Source organism: Melanostigma gelatinosum (assembly GCF_949748355.1).
Source record: "Melanostigma gelatinosum genome assembly, chromosome: 3".
Lineage (NCBI taxonomy): Eukaryota > Metazoa > Chordata > Actinopteri > Perciformes > Zoarcidae > Melanostigma > Melanostigma gelatinosum.
This window is the reverse complement of record NC_136636.1, coordinates 30,651,967-30,678,168: the sequence shown is the minus strand read 5'-3', so window position 1 is coordinate 30,678,168 and position 26,202 is coordinate 30,651,967. Positions and strand designations below refer to the sequence as shown.

At 47.3% G+C, this 26,202-nt stretch overlaps 1 protein-coding gene across 3 annotated transcripts in view; it reads left to right on the top strand.

Moving 5' to 3' along the window:
* apobec2a (apolipoprotein B mRNA editing enzyme, catalytic polypeptide-like 2a) overlaps positions 1–26,202 on the top strand; it is an 81,203-nt gene that overhangs the window by 37,606 nt on the left and 17,395 nt on the right. Inside the window, exon 4 of one of the 3 annotated variants that reach the window (XM_079297195.1) lies at positions 11,426–16,130. The exons of the other annotated variants lie outside the window; for them this stretch is intronic. The gene's annotated coding sequence lies outside the window, so the exon portion shown is untranslated. Of the gene's footprint in view, positions 1–11,425; positions 16,131–26,202 lie in introns of those variants that run through there. 3 annotated transcript variants of the gene reach the window in all.

The window sequence follows — 26,202 nt, the reverse complement described above, 5'->3', positions numbered from 1 at the left end:
CGCGCCCGCTTAGCCATTACTTTCTCTGCCCTTCGCTCCCAGCTTCCATGCGGGAAACACGAAGGGCCTGTTTCTGCTCTGTTGTCAGCTTGTTGTAATCCTCGGTAGAGAGAAAACTGCTCTTGTTGGCTGGTGGGGGCCGTGGCCCCTCCTGTTGTTGATCCGGCGGTGTCCTGTGGTAAACACCCTGCCTCTGGAATCCTTCTTGCCTTTGAGCACCCTGCTCCCTTTGGTTGCCTTGCGGACCCCTCTGGGCTCCTGGCTCTCTCTGGTAGCCTTGGTAGCCTTGTGGACCCCTCTGGAATCCGGGCTCACGCTGGTAGCCTTGGTAGCCTTGCGGACCCCTCTGGAATCCTCCTGGCTGCCTTCTTGGTGTCTGTGAAGGGCCGGGTCCCTCAGTGGGCCTCGCGTTGTCATACGAGGGCCTGGGAGCCGGCGGCTTCGGCTGGTTTCCTTTTTCTCTTTTCTCTTCCACATGTTTTTTCTTCAAATCCCACTTTCTTACTGTTTCTTGGATTTGTTCTGTGGTACTTTTGTTGATGTTTAGGGTCACGAAATCGATGTCATTCATTAGGCCCTTTGTCAGCTTCCTAAGGGCTTGGACACTTCTGTCTGGCGGGATCGCCTGTCGCAAGGCGTACCACGCCTGGGTGAGAGTTTGCCCTTTTTCTAAGCTTTTTCTTGCCTTGTCAATGTGTGACTCCTCGTCTTCGCAGTCTTCCAGCACTAATCTTCGGTAGTGCTGTTCCGCGGTTTCTTCGGGACCCATCGGTTGGTCCGTCACATGGGCCAGCCACAATCTTTTCGCCTCATCGTTTGTGGAGCTGGCTTTTACCATAAGCCATTTCTGCGTCAGATATTCTTGCACTGATTCTTTTGGGTCTCGGTTGGCCACCATCGCCTTGATCTTTTTGAACTCACCAAAGCTCTGGGTGGAAGCCTGCATCTTTGTTATGCAGTCATTTTCTTCCGCGGTGGTGGGGCATCTGCTTCGTGCGAGGCCCTGACCTGGAGGTGGCGGTTCGTCTTCGCTGTCCGAGATGTCTTGCCTCAGCGCTTTTTCTTCCTCCGTGGCCAGCTTGTAGGCTGCTTTCTTCAGGCGTCGCAACATGACGTCGTACACGATCGCCACAAAGCCCGTGCGAAAGTTACTCGTTAGCTCCACGGCTTTTGCGAGGGAGCCGTAGGTTGGGGTCATCAGAAAATTCGCCCATTCTCCTTTTGTTGCGTAGACCATTGTTCCTTTCATTCCCTCGAGGTCGTGCATCCATATTTCTGGAACATCATAACCTGTTTGATCGACCTCTGGAACATAGGCTTTTCTTCCGTCTTTGGTGGTCATGGGCCCGTATCGTTCGTCCCTGGCGAGTCTCTGCGAAGCTGTGTACACTGAAACGAGGGGCAGCGCGTTCTTCTTGCCTTTTCTGCTTCCCCTCTTCAGGTCTGTCAGTCCTCCCGGAGGCTCGTACTCGATTGAAGTCAGGCTTGGCCCCGTGTTTTCTTCGTCTGAACTTACAGCTGCGGCGTCTTCCTCCTCCTCCCTCTCTGGTTCTGCGGACGGTGAGGCCGGCTGAGCTGGTTCTGGCGTTCTCTCTGGAGCTCTGGGACTTTTCCTGAGTCCGCCTGGACTTAGGAACCTTATGATGGACTCTTCTCCTCCTCCTCCCGCGTAGTGCATTCTCTGCAAGCCGGTGGACTCTGCTGGGCTGGTGATCCCACTCGGTGACCTGTTTGGCACGGGGGTTTCCACCACTGTCTGCACCGCTACTGTCCGGGGAGAGGGGATCGGAGCTTCTTTAATCTTTGGAGGTTTCTCCTGGCTTGAGATGACCTGTGGACGCCGCTCTTCTCGTCTCGAGGGACCGGGTGTCGATTCCTGGTAGCCCCTTAGTTCTGCCGCTTCTTTCTTTAATGCTGCTGATGACGGGAGCCGTGGCAGAACTGCTTTTACAGCTGGGGCGTTTTCGTCCTCATATTTTGGCTGTCCTGCCCTCCAGTTGTTTGGCCCCTCAGTCTTGTAGAGGGGTCTCAGTATTTTCTCTTTTCTCTCGTGGTATTGGGCCGCCGAGGTGACTAGCACCAACTCCTGGATATTGCTCCAACCGTGGGGAGCTTTCGTCAGGAGGCGCATAATCCTCATAGCCGCTTCTTCTGCTACCTCCCAGGGTAGGTTGCCGGACCTGGCCCCGTCGTTACTTATAACGACTCTTTTGAAGGACAACTCGCTTGCTCGGGTGACACCTTTTTCTAATGCCTCCTCTATGTTGTTCCGATAGGCGGCCTGGTCTTCGCCATCCTCATATCCTTCGATCGGTACGTGTAGCACCGCATAATGGCTTGATGTTCCGCCGCTCGTAACCACCACCGATGGCTGGTCCTGTCTATATCCCTGGAGGCGCCCCTCAAGTTCTTCTTGGTAGGGTTTGCCTGCTTCTTTTATCAGTCTTTTTCTGAACCGAGAGATATGAGGCTTTAGATTTGAGTTGGTTAAGACAACCAGTCCATGGCTGTCTATGTCCCAAGGCTCTCCGTAGTGGTTATATGCGGTTAAACCTGTCTGGTTCGCATATTTTTTGGTCCCTTCGGGCATCTTTTTCAATTTTGGAAGATGCTCTTCTGGGCTCGGGGAGCGAACGTGTCTTGTCTTACCCTGAGCTTTCTTGTGCCTCCCCGGCACTGGGCCGTTGTAGTCCTGCAGGACCTTGCGTACTGCAGCGGGAGTCCCGGATTGCATGGAGGGCGGGAGCAGTTGGTACGCATCGCTTCTGTTCAGCGTCGAGTCCTCCCTCACTTCTTCTTCCTCCGAGATCTCCTCGTTGTCGCTGCTGTCCTGGTCTTTCTCTCTTTCGGACCCCGTGGACTCCTCTGACTGGGAGTGCACGGAGACCTCGGTGCTGTGGGTGCTGACCTGATCGTCGCCGTTCCCCTCAGTATAACTTGGGTTTTTGGCTATGTATGCCGCTATTGCGTCTTGCTCTTTTTTATTTTCTTTATAGCGGGAGGTGGCTTTTACTTTCTGCTTTATAGTCACTGCCCCCGCTCCGGTCTCTGCGGCCAGCATCTTCACGACCGAGTCATATTCTTTTGACGGGCTAATTATGGTGACTATTTTTCCTTTAATAACCTTCATTACTACTAGCCACCATTGTAGCCACTCTCCCACTTTCTGTTTGCCTGAGGGGGGTCCTTCACACCCTACCACTGCCGCCACCATTCCGGACTTATGGGTGAGGGGAGCAAGATAACCCCCCTTGCTTGTGCAAAACTCTTCTACTTTTTTTCCCACCTTCTCCTTGTCTGCATCTTCATGCAGCTCGATTAGGTGTTGTTTAACAGAATCGTCCCAGGTGGCCCATCCTCTTCCATTCAGGATGATCTGATGTGGGACGTTGCCTCTGCCTCCTGGAGCCGGTGTCGGTTCTTCCGATGCCGCTCCTCGTGGTCCAGCGTCGTCCGTCTGCTGGTCCGTGTTGTCGTCTGCTGCCTGGTTCGGGGTCGATGTCGCTGGCACGTCCTGCTGAGCCGTCGTCGTCGTCTGCAGGCTGCCTTCGTTGCCATCGGGTCCCTCAGGCGATGTTTCCATCTTGGACTTTGTCTGTGTCTTTGTTGTCTCGAGTTGCCTTCCTCCCAAAGCCTCTCGTCGCGCGTTGAGGAAGGGATGGGATCAGGCTCTGGTCTCTCTACAGGTCTACGAGTCTGGTCGATGCTCCCCGTCGCCTGCGGCTTCTCCTGTGTTGGCTTGTAAGTACCACACACAGCTTCGATTCGTGGATGTCTCGCAATCGGACTTCTTCGAGGCTTGGGCAGCTTTGCTTTCTACCCCAACGCCTCACCTCAGGTCTTTTCGTACACGAACGACAGCCTCTCTTGGCTGCCGGGGTTCTTCTTTTAGACTCAACGTACTCCTTTTCCGTCGAGCCCCACGTTGGGCGCCACGTGTTAGATCCTGGGGTACTTCTGGCCCGATACGGGGCTACTTACTGACTCAGCTCTCTATTAAAAGATTGTCGAGCTGGTGTTCTGGCGAGGGAACTCGCCTGGCTCGCTAACTGCCGTTACTCCCAACGTCTACCCTGCTTCCTCCGGTCTGAGCGCACTCGGCCGAGAGACCAGTCCTGGCCCCGGGCGCTCCCACCAGTCGCGTCGGTTATGGCAGCTTCCCTCTTATGGATCCGTGCTCTTGGTAAATGCCAGGTTAGGTTTTAACGGCTAGGATTAATTCTTTCTAAAACCGTAAGGGATTGTTAAGTGGATTCGGTCTCTAGGATAACCTTTCAGAACTCAGTTGTTAGATATACAATGGCTTTAACTTTTTACTACCACGAGGAACTTCTTACTACTCGAGCAAATGAATGCACTTTGAGAATTTTACTTTAAATGCAGATTAGATATTTATTGCAGGTTATATTTGGTTAGTTTGCAAGGGTTAAAGCTACAGCTCACATAAAATGTCACTACACTCAATCAGTCACTTAATTTTCTTCTTCGATTATACTCATTAGTTTTAGTCGCCGAGACGGCTCGGCTGGAGCTGGATGTTCAATGGTGCGATGAAAAGGTTCTTTTGGAGTTGTTTAGGAGCGAGGGTCTGGCCAGACCCTCGGTCCTCCCGCTCTGCAACGGAGCCCGTTCAACAGTCCTCAAAACTCAGTACAAAGTCTTTCTCGGGCTGCTACGTCTTCTCCGTTGTCCAGATGTTAAGAGTCGAGCAGTGGGGAGAGGAAAACCTCCGTCTTTAAATCTTATTGTCCACGAACAGCGGTCTTTCTTTCCGTGAACAGAGACGAAGTCCTCAATACATCAGTTGCGATCGTCCGTATCTCCTCCGCAGCGCACTTGGACGGCGCTCGTGTAGAAATCCCAGCTTGCTGCATGCAAACGTCTCCTTATATTCCTCATTCGGGCTTAATCAGCCCCCCTTGTTCAATACATGAGCTCATCCCCCCCTCCCTCTGGAGAGGTCGTTGGGTTCTTGAACAAGTCCATATAAGTCCAGGCTTCCTGCCTCTGATTCATCTCTTGCAATATGTTGCAACACTCTCCTCTTAACCCCACCCATAACATCTGCCACTGATTTTGCAATGTCATTCTGACTCATTCTGACTAATACATTCCTATCTCAGCTCCAGTCACACAGAACATTTGTTAATCACTTATTACAATAGTTAAATCACTCTATGCATTTTAAACATTCGTTACTTATTGATTAAACATTTTGTCCTATAATTCATACACTTTATCTTTTGATTACACTTTAATCTGAGTATATGCTTTGTGCTTTTATATCCTGATTCTCCCTTGAATGTGCTCACATGTTACCGAGGCAGCTCTGAGGGGTCAACTCTTCTTGACAGAGAGTGCGGTTGGGTTAGGGTTAAGAGAGAGTGCGGTTGGGTTAGGGGAGAGTGCGGTTGGGTTAGGAGAGAATGCGGTTGGGTTAGAGTTAGGAGAGAGTGCGGTTGGGTTAGGAGAGAGTGCGGTTGGGTTAGGGGAGAGTGCGGTTGGGTTAGGGTTAGGAGAGCGCGCGGTTAGGTTAGGAGAGTGCGGTTGGGTTAGGGTTAAGAGAGAGTGCGGTTGGGTTAGGGGAGAGTGCGGTTGGGTTAGGAGAGAACGCGGTTGGGTTAGGGTTAGGAGAGAGTGCGGTTGGGTTAGGGGAGAGTGCGGTTGGGTTAGGAGAGAATGCGGTTGGGTTAGGGTTAGGAGAGAGTGCGGTTGGGTTAGGAGAGAGTGCGGTTGGGTCAGGGGAGAGTGCGGTTGGGTTAGGGTTAGGAGAGAGTGCGGTTGGGTTAGGAGAGAGTGCGGTGGGGTTAGGAGAGTGCGGTTGGGTTAGGGGAGAGTGCGGTTGGGTTAGGAGAGAGTGCGGTTGGGTTAGGGGAGAGTGCGGTTGGGTTAGGAGAGAGTGCGGTTGGGTTAGGAGAGAGTGCGGTTGGGTTAGGAGAGAGTGCGGTTGGGTTAGGGGAGAGTGCGGTTGGGTTAGGAGAGAGTGCGTTGTGTTAGGAGAGAGTGCGGTTGGGTTAGGGGAGAGTGCGGTTGGGTTAGGAGAGAGTGCGGTTGGGTTAGGAGAGAGTGCGGTTGGGTTAGGAGAGAGTGCGGTTGGGTTAGGGGAGAGTGTGGTTGGGTTAGGGGAGAGTGCGGTTGGGTTAGGAGAGAGTGCGGTTGGGTTAGGAGAGAGTGCGGTTGGGTTAGGGTTAGGAGAGAGTGAGGTTGGGTTAGGAGAGAGTGCGGTTGGGTTAGGGGAGAGTGCGGTTGGGTTAGGAGAGAGTGCGGTGGGGTTAGGAGAGTGCGGTTGGGTTAGGGGAGAGTGCGGTTGGGTTAGGAGAGAGTGCGGTTGGGTTAGGAGAGAGTGCGGTTGGGTTAGGAGAGAGTGCGGTGGGGTTAGGAGAGAGTGCGGTTGGGTTAGGGTTAGGAGAGGGCGCGGTTAGGTTAGGAGAGTGCGGTTGGGTTAGGGGAGAGTGCGGTTGGGTTAGGAGAGAGTGCGGTTGGGTTAGGGGAGAGTGCGGTTGGGTTAGGAGAGAGTGCGGTTGGGTTAGGAGAGAGTGCGGTTGGGTTAGGGGAGAGTGCGGTTGGGTTAGGGTTAGGAGAGGGCGCGGTTAGGTTAGGAGAGTGCGGTTGGGTTAGGGTTCAGAGAGAGTGCGGTTGGGTTAGGGGAGAGTGCGGTTGGGTTAGGAGAGAATGCGGTTGGGTTAGGGTTAGGAGAGAGTGCGGTTGGGTTAGGAGAGAGTGCGGTTGGGTTAGGGGAGAGTGCGGTTGGGTTAGGGTTAGGAGAGAGTGCGGTTGGGTTAGGAGAGAGTGCGGTGGGGTTAGGAGAGTGCGGTTGGGTTAGGGGAGAGTGCGGTTGGGTTAGGAGAGAGTGCGGTTGGGTTAGGGGAGAGTGCGGTTGGGTTAGGAGAGAGTGCGGTTGGGTTAGGAGAGAGTGCGGTTGGGTTAGGGGAGAGTGCGGTTGGGTTAGGAGAGGGCGCGGTTAGGAGAGTGCGGTTGGGTTAAGAGAGAGTGCGGTTGGGTTAGGAGAGAGTGCGGTTGGGTTAGGGGAGAGTGCGGTTGGGTTAGGGTTAGGAGAGAGTGCGGTTGGGTTAGGAGAGAGTGCGGTTGGGTTAGGGTTAAGAGAGAGTGCGGTTGGGTTAGGGGAGAGTGCGGTTGGGTTAGGAGAGAGTGCGGTTGGGTTAGGGTTAGGAGAGAGTGCGGTTGGGTTAGGTTTGATTGGATGAGGGGCCCTCCTAAGAGGGCCACGAGGGGCACTGGCACAAGGGGGCTGTCCTTTAAAAAAGGATTTAATAAAGACCCTAAGAAATAAAAAGCAATTAAACAATTTTATTAAAAACAGCCTGACAGCAGAGCAACCGCCAGCGGGACAGACGGAGAGGAGATGCTAAAAGGGGAAGGGAGGTTAAAAGGCACAATAAATATATAAATATAAAAAGATAATTTAACATATAATAAATGTATATACACACACACACACATCTAAAACTTTAAAAATATAAATAAATAGATAAGTGCTTTTAAAAAAATAAATAAGTAATAAGTGCTTTTTAAAAAAAAAGAAATTTAAATAAATTAAGTGCTAAGTGCTTTAAAATGTAAAAACATACAAAAATGGAAAAATGTATAAAATTATGCCAAATAACCCTATCCAACTTCAGCCACACGGTTGGGAGTCTAAAAAATGGGCCTCGTCTGCCTGTGGGGGGAGGGAAGGACATAGGGTGCATCTCCAACATGGGAAGATTTAAAATATATAAATAAATAATTTAACATTAATACACAATTAAAATAGTTAAACCGGTGAATAAAAACATGCATAATATAGTAAAACCACACGTGAAAGACCAGTATAAATATATGAAAATATAAAAAATATAAATAAATCAATAAATAAACATGTATGTAACATAAGATAAATACCATGGTGGAGATGTAATGGGGGTGAGAGAAGGGACAAAGGGATGGCAGGCGAGGCTCCAATAAAAACAGACTGGGAGTTGATATTTTTCATTCAGCCCGTGAGGGTCTATAGTACCCAGTCTGTGGATCCATTTCCTCTCCGCTGCTTGCCGCTGCGCCCTGCTCCACTGCCCGCTGCTCTCCAGGCCCACACGAGTGCGGTTGGGTTAGGGGAGAGTGCGGTTGGGTTAGGGTTAGGAGAGAGTGCGGTTGGGTTAGGAGAGAGTGCGGTGGGGTTAGGAGAGTGCGGTTGGGTTAGGGGAGAGTGCGGTTGGGTTAGGAGAGAGTGCGGTTGGGTTAGGGGAGAGTGCGGTTGGGTTAGGAGAGAGTGCGGTTGGGTTAGGAGAGAGTGCGGTTGGGTTAGGGGAGAGTGCGGTTGGGTTAGGAGAGGGCGCGGTTAGGTTAGGAGAGTGCGGTTGGGTTAGGGTTAAGAGAGAGTGCGGTTGGGTTAGGAGAGAGTGCGGTTGGGTTAGGGGAGAGTGCGGTTGGGTTAGGGTTAGGAGAGAGTGCGGTTGGGTTAGGAGAGAGTGCGGTTGGGTTAGGGTTAAGAGAGAGTGCGGTTGGGTTAGGGGAGAGTGCGGTTGGGTTAGGAGAGAGTGCGGTTGGGTTAGGGTTAGGAGAGAGTGCGGTTGGGTTAGGTTTGATTGGATGAGGGGCCCTCCTAAGAGGGCCACGAGGGGCACTGGCACAAGGGGGCTGTGCTTTAAAAAAGGATTTAATAAAGACCCTAAGAAATAAAAAGCAATTAAACAATTTTATTAAAAACAGCCTGACAGCAGAGCAACCGCCAGCGGGACAGACGGAGAGGAGATGCTAAAAGGGGAAGGGAGGTTAAAAGGCACAATAAATATATAAATATAAAAAGATAATTTAACATATAATAAATGTATATACACACACACACACATCTAAAACTTTAAAAAGATAAATAAATAGATAAGTGCTTTTAAAAAAATAAATAAGTAATAAGTGCTTTTTTTTTTAAAAGAAATTTAAATAAATTAAGTGCTAAGTGCTTTAAAATGTAAAAACATACAAAAATGGAAAAATGTATAAAATTATGCCAAATAACCCTATCCAACTTCAGCCACACGGTTGGGAGTCTAAAAAATGGGCCTCGTCTGCCTGTGGGGGGAGGGAAGGACATAGGGTGCATCTCCAACATGGGAAGATTTAAAATATATAAATAAATAATTTAACATTAATACACAATTAAAATAGTTAAACGGGTGAATAAAAACATGCATAATATAGTAAAACCACACTTGAAAGACCAGTATAAATATATGAAAATATAAAAAATATAAATAAATCAATAAATAAACATGTATGTAACATAAGATAAATACCATGGTGGAGATGTAATGGGGGTGAGAGAAGGGACAAAGGGATGGCAGGCGAGGCTCCAATAAAAACAGACTGGGAGTTGATATTTTTCATTCAGCCCGTGAGGGTCTATAGTACCCAGTCTGTGGATCCATTTCCTCTCCGCTGCTTGCCGCTGCGCCCTGCTCCACTGCCCGCTGCTCTCCAGGCCCACACGAGTGCGGTTGGGTTAGGAGAGAGTGCGGTTGACGTTAACGACTCACATAAGTAGAAACTCTAATGACTCACAGTACTAACAGTATTAAGGAGTCACATGACTAATGTGTCTGATGTGACAAAATAAGTCAACGTTGACTTTAGCTTCAGATGGGACATGAACAGCTGTCTTCTGGGTGAAAGTCCTGAGTTTCAGTCCTACTTACCACTTGCTGTAGCACAAACATCAACCAGAACTACAAAGTGAGCTTTGAGACCTCCCCCGTAGTGCTGGTTGTTCTACTCGTGTGATTAGAACAGAGCTCATAGACACTGAGATGATGAAGAATTGAAGTGGATCCACATGCAATTGAGGACATACTCAGGCACTCAAAGACAACTGGTAGATCTTCATGGGATCACAGCATGAGAGTAGCTGCTTCCACATTCTGCTTAACGTAGAAGAGAAGAAGAATGGTCAGACTCGCCTCATACACTGTATGGACAGACATCGTGGCAAGATGTAGTTGATGTCCTAAATGACTGTAGAAAGAGGAGTTGATTAGCAAGCTGTGGGGGGCTGTACTCACTTTGTTGGCTTAAAAAATGATATCTGTGTGACAAGAACTAGAGACCATTGAGTCGGTTGTGTGCAGACTTATTTGCTCTGACAAATAACGAAGATATTGATGGCCCTCGCCATATCAAACTTACTGCGTTCCTAGCAGATCTAGTAGAGCTGATTTCCTGATTCATTTGGAAGTCTCTTGCTCATTTGGACAGCATCAAATTCCTGGGGCTCCACATCACTAAAGACCTCACCTGGTCCCTGAACACATCACACCTGGCAGAGGCTCTTCTTCCTGAGGAAGCTCAAACAAGCTGCCTGCCCCCTGCACTTCTGGTTAACTTCTACAGAAGTGTGATTGAAAGCATCCTGTGTCAGTGCTTTACTGTGTGGTACGCCAGCTGCACAGCAGAGAACAGGAGGGACCTGGCCCGGGTGTTAGAACAGCACAGAGCATTGTGGGAGTTACCCTGCCTGACCTGGACGCTGTGTATGCTGGCCGTCTCCAGAAGAAGGCCAGAAACATCTGGACAGACATCACAGGAACATCAAAACCCAGACTAACTGCTGAGGAACAGCTTCTTCCCCAGAGCGGTTTCCTCCATCGCCCCCACCCACCACCCACCCAGCTCACACCGGACAGTGCTGAAACAAACAGTCAATAACACGTCACTTTAACGAAGCACACGTTTCACTTTGGAGCCATTGATGCCTGTGCTTTATCTGGTTTTATCTTGTGTATATTTATTTCATGTCTTGTTTTAAATCGTCTTGTCTTCATGTTTTTATACACTTTTTACCTGCTGCTGTACTGACTGATGAGTCGCCAACTTCATTTCGATGTGTGTTCGTACGATGACGATAAACATCCTGATCCTTATCTGGAAACGTGTTGGTCGTCTGGAACACGTCCCCAGTGTTTGTCAGGCTGGAGAGCCGGTACTCGTGGAAGGTGTTTCTCGCCTGCATGGCTTTACACACATGACTGTGGTGCACTTTGGTAATGTTCATTCTGTCAACAACAACTAATCAGTCAACGGGTTTTCATTTTCGTTTTTCTTATGACAAAAGAAAATATGTTGTTTGATTGACTTTCTTTCTTAGCATGAAGAATAGAATGAGGTCAGGAATATGATTATTTAATGACGCTGAAGAATGAAGTGAAAGCACGTGTTCTACTGAGTGTATGTATGACTCAGAGATGAAAGGCACGCTCACTTCTTAGAATATTTGCTTGATTGAGGGAGCTTTTCATGAGAATGATGGAATCTGCTTTTTTATTTGTTATTAAATATTTGCATAAATGAAGTTGGGCATTGACCAGTGTATTGTAATCCATGTAGATACAGTGCTTTTTGAAAACGCATAACTCTCTCTTTCTCTCTCTTGACACAGGAATCCGGTTGGGAAGGTGTGCACCCTCCATCAACATCATCACTTCTTTACAAATGATTCATGTTGACATGAATGTTATTGTTGATGATTGATAGTGACACTGATTCAAAGTGCTGATGGATCTGTGAGAGTAGAAGCTCAGTGTGTATGAGTGTGTTCTCTTTGTATGTTTATCAATGCTGTGATCACATTTCCTGTGTCATGGTGAAAAGCCCTCCGAACCACATCCGACAGTAAACCCTCACACCTGGTGTCCACTCTGTCCAGGTCCCTGTACTAGGAAGTTATTGAGGTAACTTCAGGGTTCACTTCTTACCTGCTAGACCACCTAACCGGCTCCACAAGAGCTTATGTTCATGATCAGAGATCAACTGGGATAAAAGCACCAGCTACTGAGCAACCAGAGCTCGCTTTATGGATCGTTAGATAATATTAAAGTCATAATCCAGACTCAAAGAAACACAGTACAGACTCATGCAGGAAGGATAGCTGGTAATAAATCACTGAGTGTTTAAATGGACTGATTTAAATGATCACTCCTTCATCTAGAGCACAAGAGATCTGCATATAGTTACATGTGTGTAATCTGATCAATGAATGTGCTGCTTCGATGCTTTGTTATGGTGTTGTGAGAACCAGGATTTCGGCACTGGATTTATTACCTGTGCACACCCCTGGACATGCCCATCTTCTCACCGATTCGCTCCTAACTCGCACAACAATTCAGTTCCCTCCCCTTATCTTGCATTCACATTTATTCTGCAGAGAGCAGAGAGGACAGATAGAAGCCTTTCACCTCGTTTGAACTGCTCATTTCATTCGCCACTGACAGCCTTCCTCCAATTATATTCATCCATATCCTGCTATTGCTCCATATATGCACTCTCTCAGCAGCTAACGGAAGCATGTCCTCATCCTCCACCCAGCATTCCAACACGGACTGGATTCACTGACTGCCTTTAATAACTCCATGAGTGCCTCTCTTCTCTTGGTTTCTTTCTTCGTTTGGTGTTTTTTACAATCGAGAACTAATTGAACTTTATTTTTCCCAAGTTGAACTTAACTTGATTAAATTGTCCCTTTTTTGAACAAAGGAACAAACCTGGACTAAAAAGAGAAAGACCACTCTTCTGCCTAGAGAGAGCTGGCTGGCCCCCCGACCTGAAGAATAACAATGAAAACACAGGAAGTCACCTGTCACAGCGCGTACGACAGTGTTGTTCTTGTAGCTGGGAGCCTTGCGTTACTTTGCTGCGGTTACATGTGTGCATGCTGTGGGTGATTATACATTTTGGAAGGAAACATACTTATATTTATTTGCCCCAAGTGTGTTTCACACCACCAGGGCTGCAGTGAAAGAATAAGACGAAAACATCTTAATACACTCCATAACAATACATCTCAGCAGCACATTAACTGAACAGAATACACACGCTCCACACACGCTCCACACACGCTCCACACACGCTCCACACACGCTCCACACACGCTCCACACCTGCTCTACATGAAGCAGTGGTATTATAAATCTGTTCATCGAAACACACCACAGTCTGCTCTCCTTCCTGCATTCAGCAGTTTAGACTTACTTCCAGCCTGAACTATGTGTTTAACGTCTACGTATTTCTCTGATATTGTAGTTTTCGCTGTGTTTGTAAAATGTGCTGCTCTGCTGACAGCAGACTTGTCCTTATTTGTGATTGGTCAGATGCTTTATGTGAACACGCTCACAGCCCGATGAGAGTCTCTGGGGTGGTTTACTGAGCTGATCAGCAGCTCTGGAGGTTCAGAGTTAGTTCGTTAAACCAGAGAACAGGAGACTCCCTGGCTTTGGTGAACTGGCTTCATAGAACAGGACTCAAACCTTTGTGTGTGCACAGATGTTTTTGTTTTGTTATTTTGCCAATTTGTTTTTGCACAAAGTGATTTTATAGCACTAGAGTATTTCCAACGAGAAGAGGTCAATGACAGGAAAGGAAAGACAGGATATGTTCATATTCAGCATATGTCATTGGAATATAGCTCCTGTAAACATAGTATGATTCCCACACATTCAACTGAGTTTCTGTCAAAGTGACTTACTCCAGCGGTTCAGGGTGCAGCCGCTGTAGCTTGTTGGACTGTTGACCTCTCTGCTGAATGTGCTTCTGTGTCTGTAAGAGACAAGTGGGTCTGATGTGCATTGTGTTGCCATTCGCACTTTGAGCAAGTGATGGGATTAAAACAGCTGTAATACACCGGTAGTGTTCTGCTCACCTCTGTATCAGGTGACAGTTAAACAGACGGCTCTGTTTACATGGCCGGGTCGAGCTGTTTGAGAAGACTTGACTGACAGACCCTCAAAAAGAAAAAGGCCTTACAATTGAATTTGTTTGTAATGCACATTCATAAATAATTATTATATGAATTCTAACTTCCAGAATCCAATAAACACACATTGAACTGGTGGCTTCTGGCCCCCGGGGCTCTGAAGTAAAGTGCATTCTCTTTTCTTCAGAGTACATCATCTGTTAAGATCCAAATAGTCTGCCGTGTTCTTTCAGTAAGAAAGTAATGCTAATAGCCCGCTGCGCTTTCTTCTGTTCACACTCCACAACACAGCAGCACATCTTTCATTGCTCGTTGAGCAGTTGACCAAATCGGTCTTTTACCCATCATGCCGCACCATCGGACGTTATTAATTAAAATACACATTTACCAGAGAGGTAAAAGGCAGCCGAGAGGGGCTATTGCTCTGTCACCTACCTTACTAGCTTAGCTGCACTTGAGAGCAAGTCCCTCTAAATAGTAACTTCCAGGGGTTTGAAATGCAGCTGAGTACTAAACTGGACCCGATCATTCTGTCAAGAAGAGCGAAGATCCTGCTGAGCTCTAGTCACACTGCACATGAAACAGACATGGACTTGTACTTATATAGATCTTTTCTAGTCTGCCTCAAAGAGCTTTAACACTACATGTCATCATTCACCTATTCACACCCATTCATTCACTGGTGGCAGGTATGCAAGCTGCCACCTGCCATCAGGATGATCTAATCATTCATACCCACTCATTCACCGCAGGCACTGCCTGCAGGAGCAATTTGGGGTTAAGTGTCTTGTGCAAGGACACATGGACATGGACTAGTGGAGCTGGGGATCGAACCGACGCCCCTGCTCTGCCACTGAGCCAGTGTATGTAATATGGTGAGGTTTCCTAAAGATCCATCTGTCATGATAGTGTGCCTCCAACAACCAATCAAGTTGCAGCTTACATCTATGCGTGATGTCATCACATTTTATCTTATTAATTATTTGTGTGAAATTGTCATAATTAGCTCATGAATTCTGAAGTTTGTGATGTCACAGTGACCATTGACCACCAAAATCAAATGAGTTCATCCTTGAGTCCAGGTAGACGTCTGTGCCAGATGTAATGATATGTTCACAAGACGGATGTGGGGTCACAGTGAATTTGAGCTTTGACATTTGACCACCAAAATGTTATCGTTTCATTCTTGCATCATGTGTTTATGACAAATCTGATCAAGTTCCGTACAGGCGTTCGAGAGATGTCTTGTTCACAAGAATGTGACGGATGAACGGACGGACAACATGAAACAAAAATGCCTGTTTCTGGCCTCAGCTGTCACCCACGCAGAGGTTGCTGTATGTTCAACAACCAAAAACTGAAAAATCATGCAGACCTACGGATTAGAGCAAATATTTCAAGATCAAAATAAATAATATAACCATGGACTCTACAAAAAGTTCCTTTCCACTGGAAGGCAGAGTGGGACTGCTCTGCCTTCTCGTGTCACCTCACCCAGCACATCTTCACCACCACGGACAGGTTTATATATACAGTTTATATACCAATATGACGACTATCTCCTGTTCCCAGTACAGACATCAATATGCTAAGATAGCACCAGCAGTGCACCAGGTGACGTCCTTAGAGCTAGTCTGCAATGCCAGGGGTCGGAACACCTAGGTCCCCAACTTTGCCTTCCACCTGGCTCACAATCCTTATCCCTCCGAGTGGTGGGCCCACAGGCTGGGGGCTCCATGTAGGTTTTTCAGGCTGTGCCCTGCCAAGCTCCACTCCCAGGCAGGGGCGGACTGGGGGAAAAAAGTGGCCCGGGAGTTTACTGTCAGACCGGCCCACTCAATGCATCGCACGTATCGATGTCAGTGGCCTACTTGGAAAAATACCCATACACTTAACATTATTTTCGATGATTACAAAGAAATTACATCATATATGTTTTTTTTATAATAATACTCCAAGGTAGTAGTTTGCTCGATGAATATGCTGAACTTTGGGCTAGTATCAGATGGTTATACGTATAACTACAGAGCCTTAAGGAATGAATGTCAGCAGAGAAAGACCACACAATAAAGAAACTGGAATCAGAGGGTAGAATTAGTTTGAACTATATTGAAATGAACAGAACATACGATGGGGTGTGAACATCAGTGGTATCAGTAGTGTTGCATGCTGGGTGTGTGATTGTGTGTGTGTGTGTGTGTAGGGGTGTTGAAGGTGCATAACAAAACAATAAGTTAAGTAACAGAACCTAAACTAACTCTGCCAGCCCAGGTGCATTATAGTCACATAGTAATAAAAAACAATATCAGTATACTCATGTGTTATTATTACCTCACTACACGAGTAGCAGCTCACTCTTTTCTGCAACACCGTCTATGATTTTCTCACTGTCCAGCATCTGCAAAACATCTGTCTGAGTAGCCATCAACATAAAAGCCTCCAGGTGCTGTTGAGAGCTGGTTAACTTAAACATTATTTGACATAAATTATTAGAAATGATAAGATTGCCCTCTTTACAACTACCACCATGGATAGCGTGCTCATCGATTGTAAGCAAGTAACTACGGCTAACATGTTAAATTAAATAATCTCGATGATGCGAACAGCGCCAGCTTGCTTATTTGACCAGATCATAACGGTCTCAATTTTGGACATTTATCATTTATCTAGCTAACGTTAGCTAGGCTAGCTTGTAGCCGAACACTACCTCATCTGTGAAAAGCAAGCTAACATTGGCCAAGTCAATGCCACAACTTACCATCATAACACTGTCACCAGTCGGTGGTTTCCCAAATAAGTCAGAGATTTTTAAATATTTTGATGCACCTTCCTCCAGATATCTCTTCTTTTTCTCCCTGAGCTTTTCAGCTCCACCTTTAAAGGATTTACGTTTTGGTACCGGTGCCATGCTGCTAGCTCGCACTCAAAACGGCTTGTCTCTGAGCGAGTGACGCAAGCTGCAGATAAAATGAATCCGTGACGGGACGCTACGTCAATAACTGACAACGCATGGTCAAATCAACGTAATTAACACAATGACAGCCACAAAGTCATAAGAACCAGTCACATATATTCATATGACAACAAAGCACATCAATCCAGCAGACCTGCAGCGGATCCACGCATTCCACCACACAAGAGCACGAGCCATCAAATATTATTCATAAAAACGTTACTGCAGATGTAAAAAAACAAACGCAGTTTGTCACTTACCAAATTCTTTGTTGACAAAGAATTTAATCCCAGTACATCGTTTCAGTTCCAGTAAGAAGTCCTCGATTCATGGACGCCGTGACAGTCGAGCCGCCCCTGTATTTCGCCGGTCTACAGCGGCCATTCGCACCTCCGCGGCCCCGCCCCGACCGTCGCCCGGCACGAGCGCACGGCGCAGACCGCGGTTATGGAGAAAAGTTTTTAAAAGCACCGTAGTGTCCAGCCGTGCTATGGCGTCTCAGATCGCGAGGAGTAGTATAATGTCAGTCTATACTGTTGATACAGTTTTCACTGATTATTGACTTTCGGTATTAGAGTCAATTGAACGTGTTCTGTGAAGCATATAATATAGTCGGGGCCGGCGATGTCAGAGACCGGCCCAAACCCCGTCGGCCTACCGGGGATTCCCCCGGTATCCCCGATGGCCAGTCCGCCCCTGCTCCCAGGTCCAGAAGCAGGCCCCGGTTTCCCTTTTCCAGGCTAACTCTTTTCTGGCCGGTTCATAGGGTCAGAGGGTCTGGCCCCTCACCTGGGACTTTGCCTACCCCACCAGGAGCTTTTGCCCACGACAACACAGGTCCCAGGGTCAATGCCATCACATTAAGCCGGCGATTCATTGGAGCGGTACTTTTCTCTAATATCTTCTGATACTGTGCCTTTTAGTTTTCATATAGTTTCTGTGTGTAAAATCGCTGCAGTGAACACACTGTGCTCTCAGGCTCACCTGGGCTCTCAGAGCACACTAGAGACACCTCCTGCCTCCTCACCCAGCACATCTTCATCACCACAGAAAGCTGTCGTATTGATAGCTCAGTCTCAAGCCGTTTTACGTCATTCAGATGCAGAGAAACTTGTTCGGGAGATAAGTATGAGGTCTGCACCCCTGTGACCTCATGCTGTAAGCTACTGGACCTATTGTAGGATCTTGTGAACATGTATGCTAACACTAAAAGAAGAGCAGCAGATACAGGGCCGCGAGACAGCAGCACTTTGATTGACAGCTCAGCCGTTACTTTAAAGAAGTCAGAGTAACGAACAAGGTAGGTCACCAACATCACATTAACTTTCAACAAAGTTGGTATTAATACTTGGCAATATGACCCCCCATGAAGTATTCTACAAACATAATAAGAAAATCAAGTCATCTTTCAGCTAAGATAAAGTTAATTTCTCCCATTAGATGTCAGTATAAATGACCAAAGACCAGCAACTAAACTTTACCTTAAAAAGGAGCACTTAACGAGCATTAGCTTCGTAATGTTGTCACTTAACGTTAACGTTTTGCTATCTCTACATGGCATAAGCTTAAAGTTATGTTTAAAAATACAGTTCTATTTGTACTGTAAGAAATTTGAGTGTAGAACTGTGTGTTTAGAAGCTATAATAAAAGTGTTTAATGATTCATATTTAAGAATTCATAATTAGTCATAAAAGTGTCTGTAATGTAATGTAAAATGCATCACAGTTCAATGTGCAAAGTAATGGTAGTGCTGGTGTTGTTGAATGACCACATTGCGCTTGTATGTACAGTTTCCTCACTTCCCATGAATGCTTCAACATGGAGTCTTGTGATGTCAATCTGATCCAGTATGCCATTGTTTGGAAGGTGCCTACCCAACGGTCGTCCTGTTACTGGCTGTCATTGGTGTTATTTGTCTTTTCTCAGAAGGCTGACAGTCTTGATTGATGATTGTGAGAGGGGAGGTGAGCGCCTTCTTTTCCAAAGCAGGAGTAGGTTTCACCTGTGTCTCCCATGAAGTCATGTTTTCTCTCATAGATGGTCACTGGTATGGTAGGTTAATCATTGGGATGTGTTATCTCGCTGTTGTGGGGGTTTTCACTCTCACTCCTTGTCTCGAGTTCTCTCCACCATTGCATTGTACTGCCTTTGCGCAGCTTCTTGGTACCTCTGTGACTCCTGAGGCAGCTGGTCCGTTACATGTCGCACCTGCCTTGATCTCCTTTTCTTATTTATTTTCTTGTTTGGCGCATTTGCTGTCTTATACTCGTCATGCACCAACTTTTCAGTGGTCTGGTGTGTGGATCCTTGTTTTTCTATTCCTCTTCTCTCTTTACAGTGGTTCATCGCTGGGTGTGGAAACATTTTGTGCTTTTAGTTTTGTGTGCTTTTCCTTTTTCTCTTTTTTACAGTGTTCTTCTAATGACTTCATCGGTTCGTCCTCTGAGATCATCTTTCATTCATTTTCATTTGATTCTTTCTTTGTTTTTCGAAGTTTCGCTGCTAGTGCAGCATGTGTTGGTGTCCGTGCACCATGGTTGTCTCTCTTTGCCAATTTGTTGTGTTTGGCTTTTCTGCTCTTCCAGTTCCGCCACTCGCAGTTTGAGCTGCCGTGTTAACTCTCCCTGAATATCCACTCCTGAATATCCACTCCTGAATATCCACTCCTGAATATCCTGAATAGCCACTACTTTGTCTCCCTGGTGTTAGGCTGCTCTTGCTAACTTCACTGCTTTCATCATCATACATGTTGTATTGGCCTTCTCTGAATGGATTGTTATGGCCAGGATGTGGTAGCGGGTCAGGTCACGGTGTTGGTGAGCTGTAGTCTTGTCTTGTTTTGTCTACACCTCAATAAAAGCACTGAGAGATCGTGCAGTCCGAATCACAGGAGTGGATTCTGACTGCACGATCTCTCAGTGCTTTTATTGATTGTCTGTAATTGGTGCCTTCCTGTACATACCATGCTAATACTTCTCTCTCTTTCTTACATTTCCCACCCTTTTATCACTGTTATCTTTCTTGCTATCTGTTTCTTGTTCCCTCGTTCCTGTCAGGATCGCTGAAAGGCAATGTGCAATACCACAATATTCACACAGCCCACAGAGAAAAACTCATCACTGTTGAAACCACTTCCGTTATCCCCTCTATTGAAACGGCTCAAATCTATCTTCTTAATGTTAGATCCCTTGCCAATAAGTATTTTATTTGACTTCTTTATCATCACAGAATCTTGGACGAGCCTTTTCAATTTATTTTGTAGAGCCCAAAATCACAAATCACAAATTGGCCTCAGAGGGCTTTACAGTCTGTACACATGTGATATACTCTGTCCCAGGACCCTCACAGTGGAACATTGGAATGAATTAAAAATGTTAATTTAAATTCAGTTCATTCAGGTGTGAAGTTATCTCAACCAAAAAAAAACATATTATATTTTTCTCATCTTCTAAAAAGAGACATTCGTGAGCAGGACTTTCTGTGTGTTGGTAAACCTCTTGTTTCAGCTCTATCCTATCTGCTAACATCATTGTTGGACAGTGAAGTCATGAGTTAGGGTTCTGATCATATTGAGCTCTTGGGTTGCTTATTTTATGTGACTTCCTTTCGGATGTGAGTGGATACGATTGCTAAAAAGAGTTGTGCTTTGTCTCGTAGTGGCACTTCACATTACTGCTTTTAATTATCTCTGAACACATGAGACATACTGGTTTTAAACCAGGATGTCCGCCTATTAGTGACCCCTGCTCTATCACAATGGATAGAAGTGCCAAAGATGCCATGTGTACTTTAATGGCCTGGCTCCTTCCCTCACTTTTACCAAATCATCTGTTTTTAGATGTAACAGATTTTATTTGTTGATCATGTAGAGTCTTGCTCTTGTTTTACCTCTTTGATTCGACATCTTATTTACTTTCATGTTTTTATTGTGAAGCACTTTGTAACTTTCTTTTGAAAGGTGCTATATAAACAAAGTTATCTTGGTAAATAGCCCATTTTTTTCTGGTAGTATTTTCTACTATTGTTTCTGGTGTATATTAAAAATATATCTAGGCCCAATGGCCTTTATTTATTGACCTGATTCTGGTTCAGATGAAAACATGAGCTCATGCTCTATCTCAGGGATTCCCAAAGTGGGGTGCGTGAGCTGCCTCTAGGGGGTGCGCGAGAGGAAAAATGTAATGGCGGTGCAGTCCTGTCTCCTAAAAATTACGTTCCCCCAAAACTAAAATGCATTCTCAATTACGTTTTACCACGAACGTATTTTCTCCCTGATTACGTTTGTGTTTGACGTACAAATACATTTCTCGTCAACATATCTTTGCTGTACTCTAGTCTTTATTATTTTTCTGTGATCTGCCTCGCCTCTACCCCGCCACCCACGAGTTATTGACCCGCGGCCTGTTCCGAGGGCTGACAGACCTGACGATCGGGTGCCTCGCGGCGGGGGCGGCTGGAGACCTCGCGTCCCAGCGCCAACGAGTGAGCGCCGCCACTCGGAACCATAAAACCAAGTCCCGGATTTCACCCGGGGGACATTCTGGAGGTATTGTGACCGGGTGATGTGCCTCGTTGCTGGGGAGGTATGAGCCGAGAGTGGCGGGGTGTTATGGAGGTTTATATTACAACTCGGTGTTGTTCCCGTGCGTGGATGAGCGCATTTGTGGTAGTATTCTGACCGCGTAATAGGGAGAAGGAGAGGCGGTGGTGGAGAGGGAAAAATGTTAAAGAGATGGTGGAATGTATGATTGGAGAGAGAGAAGCGAAAAAGTTGGACGTGATCCCGGTGTCCAACAACACTGTCGCGCGCATCGATGCTTTGTCCGAAGACATCCTGGCTACATTAGTCGGTCGCGTGAAGAAGAGTGAGTTTTACTCTCTGCAAGTAGACGAGCCTACAGATGTGGCCAATCTGGCCAATCGTCCGTTACCTTCGTAACGTTACGTCCGTTACCTTTTCGAAGGCACGGTGCAGGAAGAGTTTTTGTGTTTTTTATCTTGTAAACAAACGCCACGCGCGAGCAAACTGTTCTCTCATTCGTCCGATTTTTATGCGGCTCTGTTGCTTTTTTTTTTTTTAAGGTGTGTGGGGGGGGGGGGGGGTTGGGGGTGCGTGAACCCGGTCGGGATGTAGAAGGGGGTGCGTGGCCTAAAAAGTTTGGGAACCGCTGCTCTATCTATCATGTTGGCGGCGCGAGCAGTCGCAGCGGCCCCGCGCGGTCCCGGAAAAACAGTGTTTTCGTCTTTTTCGTCTTTTTCGTCTAGTTTGTCTAGTCTGCCGCTGTGTTCGTCATGCCCGACGGACTTATATCGCAAAACACAACAATACAGCCGTGAGTTTCTTCTTGGAAAAAGTACAACTTTCTTCAACTTGGAAGCCAAACTCTCCGTGGATCTTAGCAGCCTGGGACTTCTCTGCTCCCCCCATTGTGTCAACCCCCACCCGGTAAGGAGACCGCGCAAGCGGTGCGAGAGGAAGCAAAAGCGGGGAAAGCGTGGAGGTATCCGGGCTAGGCTAGCGGCTAGCCCACACAAGCCGGCAATTCCAACATTACTCATGGCAAATGTCCGTTCACTGGACAACAAGATGGACAATATACGGCTACTCAGAACCAAGCGTGAGGTGAGGGACTGCTGTGTTTACGTGTTCACGGAAACATGGCTCCACCACAACATCCCGGACTCCGCTATTCAACTGGACAAGCTAACATGCTACCGAGCAGACAGAGACATAGTTAGCGTGGGAAAGTCCCGCGGCGGCGGTGTGTGTGTTTACATCAGTGATGCTTGGTGTCGAGACGCTATTGTTGTTAACCAACACTGTTCCCCGCTGGTGGAGTTTATGGTTTTAAAGTGCCGTCCTTTTTACCTGCCGAGGGAGTTTTCAGCCATTCTACTGGTGGCTGTTTATATACCTCCGAGCCCCAACAACAAGGACAGAGAGGAGGCACTCAGTGAACTTTACAGAGCCATCAGTGAGCAACAGACAGCACACCCAGACGGCATTCTCATCGTTGCTGGAGACTTCAACCATGCTAACCTAAAAACTGTTCTGCCTAAAATATACCAGCATGTTGATTTTCCAACCAGGGAAAACAACAAATTAGACCTAGTCTACACATCGATCAAGGGAGCGTACAAGGCGTCCCCCCTCCCCCACATTGGCCTCTCCGACCACCTCACTGTCTTGCTGGAACCGGCCTACAGAGCAAGGGTAAAGGTTACCAAACCGGTTTCAAAACAGGTACGGGTGTGGCCAGAGGACAGTACTGCTGCACTTCAGGACTGCTTTGGTACTACAGACTGGGACATGTTCAAGCAGGCAGCCACCTACAACCATCACATTAACATTCAAGAATACACAGAGACAGTCACAGGTTACATCACCAAGTGCATTGATGATGTAACTACCACCAGAGCCATCACCATCCGAGCCAACCAGAAGCCATGGCTGACAGGGGAGGTCCGCACACTGCTCAAGGCTCGCGACACCGCCTTCAGAGCTGGAGACCCAGCTGGGCTGGGAGCAGCCAGGGCTGACCTGTGCCGTGGCATCAGGAAAGCTAAACGACTGTACACCAGGAAAATCACAGGACATTTCAAAGACAGCAGGGACTCACGGAGCCTGTGGCAGGGCATTAGGACCATAACGGACTACAAACTACCGCCACAGACCTGTGACAGTCACACCTCCCTGCTTAACAACCTCAATGGCTTCTTTGCACGCTTCGAAGCACAGAACAACACACCTGCGCAGAAAACCACCCCCCCCACCGACGACCAGGCTCTGTGCCTGTCCCCAGCCAGTGTGAGGAGCACACTGCTGAGGATTAATACCCGCAAGGCTGCGGGACCTGACAACATTCCTGGTCGTGTGCTGAGGGACTGCGCAGAGGAGCTCACGGATGTCCTCACCGACATCTTTAACACCTCCCTGAGCCAGGCTGTTGTTCCCACGTGCTTCAAGGAAACCACCATCATTCCTGTGCCGAAGAAGTCATCTCCAGCCTGCTTCAACGACTACCGCCCCGTCGCATTGACTTCTACCATCATGAAGTGTTTCGAAAGGCTGGTCATGAAGCAGATCAAATCCACCCTTCCTCCCTCCCTGGACCCGTTTCAGTTTGCTTACCGAACTAAACGGTCCACAGAGGATGCAATCTCCTCCGCTCTACACCCAGCCCTCACACACCTGGACACTAAGAACTCCTACGTCAGAATGCTGTTCATAGATTTCAGCTCAGCATTCAATACAATCATCCCCCAGCAGCTTGTGTGTAAACTTACAGACCTGGGCCTCAGCCCCTCTCTCTGCAACTGGTTGTTGGACTTCCTCACAGAGAGACCACAAGCTGTTCGGGTCAACAACAACACTTCGAACACACTAACACTGAGTACGGGGGCCCCCCAAGGTTGTGTGCTCAGCCCCCTTCTCTTCACCCTGCTGACCCATGACTGTAAACCCAACTACAGCTCCAACCACATCGTGAAGTTCGCTGACGACACTACCGTGGTAGGTCTCATCAGCCACAACGATGAGACTAACTACAGGAAGGAAGTGAACCAGCTGGTCCGTTGGTGCCAAAATAACAATCTCTTCCTCAATGTGGGGAAAACAAAGGAGATTGTTGTTGACTTCAGGAGAACCCACTCCCAACCCCCCCTCCCTCTGACCATCAATGGTGCTGCTGTGGAGCAGGTGAGCAGCACCAAATTCCTGGGTGTGACAATCACAGATGACCTCACCTGGAACAGCAACACCACTGCACTGGCAAAGAAGGCCCAGCAACGCCTGTACTTCATCAGGAAGCTCAAGCGAGCAGGAGCCCCCCCCCCCATCATGCTCTCATTCTACCGAGGCGCCACTGAGAGCATCCTCAGCAGCTGCATCACGCTGTGGTTCGGAAGCTGCACCGCCTCCAACCGCAAGAGCCTGCAGCGCATTGTGAACTCTGCCCAGAGGATCATCGGAGTCTCACTCCCTACACTACAGGACATTTACAACACCCGCCTCACCCGCAAAGCACTCGGCATTGCGGGTGACCCCACCCACCCCTCCAACAGCCTCTTCAGCCTCCTGCCTTCAGGGAGAAGGTTCCGCAGTCTCCGTTCGAGCTCTACCCGGCTGAGGAACAGCTTCTTCCACCAGGCGGTCAGGATGCTGAACTCTCTCCCTCCCTCTCTCCTCTCGCTCCCCCTCTCTCCCCCCCTGCCATCTCTCCCCTGACCTCTCTACCCTCCCCCTCACCCACCTTTCCCCACTGCCTCAAATGGAACATACCAGGACATCTACTCCCCCTCACACCCCTTCCCTCATCCAGCACCAGTCACTTTTTCTATTTATTTATTTTAATTTTTTATTCTCTGCTGCTACGAACAAATACCCCCCTCACACACCCTTCCCTCATCCAGCACCAGTCACTTTTTATTCTCTGCTGCTACTTGTTAATCCTTTATCTAGGCCCTTATGTTCTTAACTTTATTCTATTTTTTTCTATTATATGTTATATGTTCATGTCTATATTACACTGTGGGACTGCGAGAAACGGCATTTCGAATTTTCTGTATGCATAACACATGTGGAAACTTTGACAATAAAGTGAACTTTGAACTTTGAACTTTATCTTGTGTCTCTGTATCTTACACCATGGCTTGCCAAGTCTATTGAGTGTCAGCTTTCCAACATTCCTTTCTGGCTACATTTAGCTGTCTTGGACTTGGTCTTGGATTTTATAGAGCAGGGGTCACGAATCGGCGAACCGCGGTCCAGATCTGCACCCAGACGCCGTTGTATCCGTTTTTAGGACCCTGGACCCTAAAACCGATAGATAATTGAGGATTATTACATTTTGACGGAGCGCTTATATTTTAACCAGTGCAGCTTTTCCAGCCTTTATGGCACTTGTTCAGCGCCGACCAATTAGTTTCCTGACTCGAGTGAGTGATTTACATACACGGGGCTGAGACGAGGAAAGACAACGAAGAGTAGGAGAATAATTACGTGAGTCACAAGTTATTTCACGTTCTCTAAAGAGAGAAAAGTGGTCAGAGAGACCACAGTCTTTTAGCAAGAATAGACAGACTCTTACAGGTTAATTCTTCCCACGGACAGTTTAATACCAGTATGGCTCATGTGTTCAGAGACTGGGGCGATTATTAAAAGCAGCAATGTAAAGCGTCACTACGAGACAAAGCACAACTCTTTTTAGCAATCGTACCCACTCGCATCCGAAAGGAAGTCACATAAAATAAACAACCCAAGAGCTCAATATGATCAGAACCCTAACTCATGACTTCACTGTCCAACAATGATGTTAGCAGAGAGGATAGAGCTGAAACAAGAGGTTTACCAACACACAGAAAGTCCTGCTCACTCATTCCTCTTGTTAGAAGGTGTAAATTAAAAAAACATGATATTATATTTTTCTCATCACTTCACACCTTGAATGAAATGAATTTAAAGCTGCAGGGCAATTCAGTGAAATTATGTTTTCTAAAATGTCTGCGACTTATTG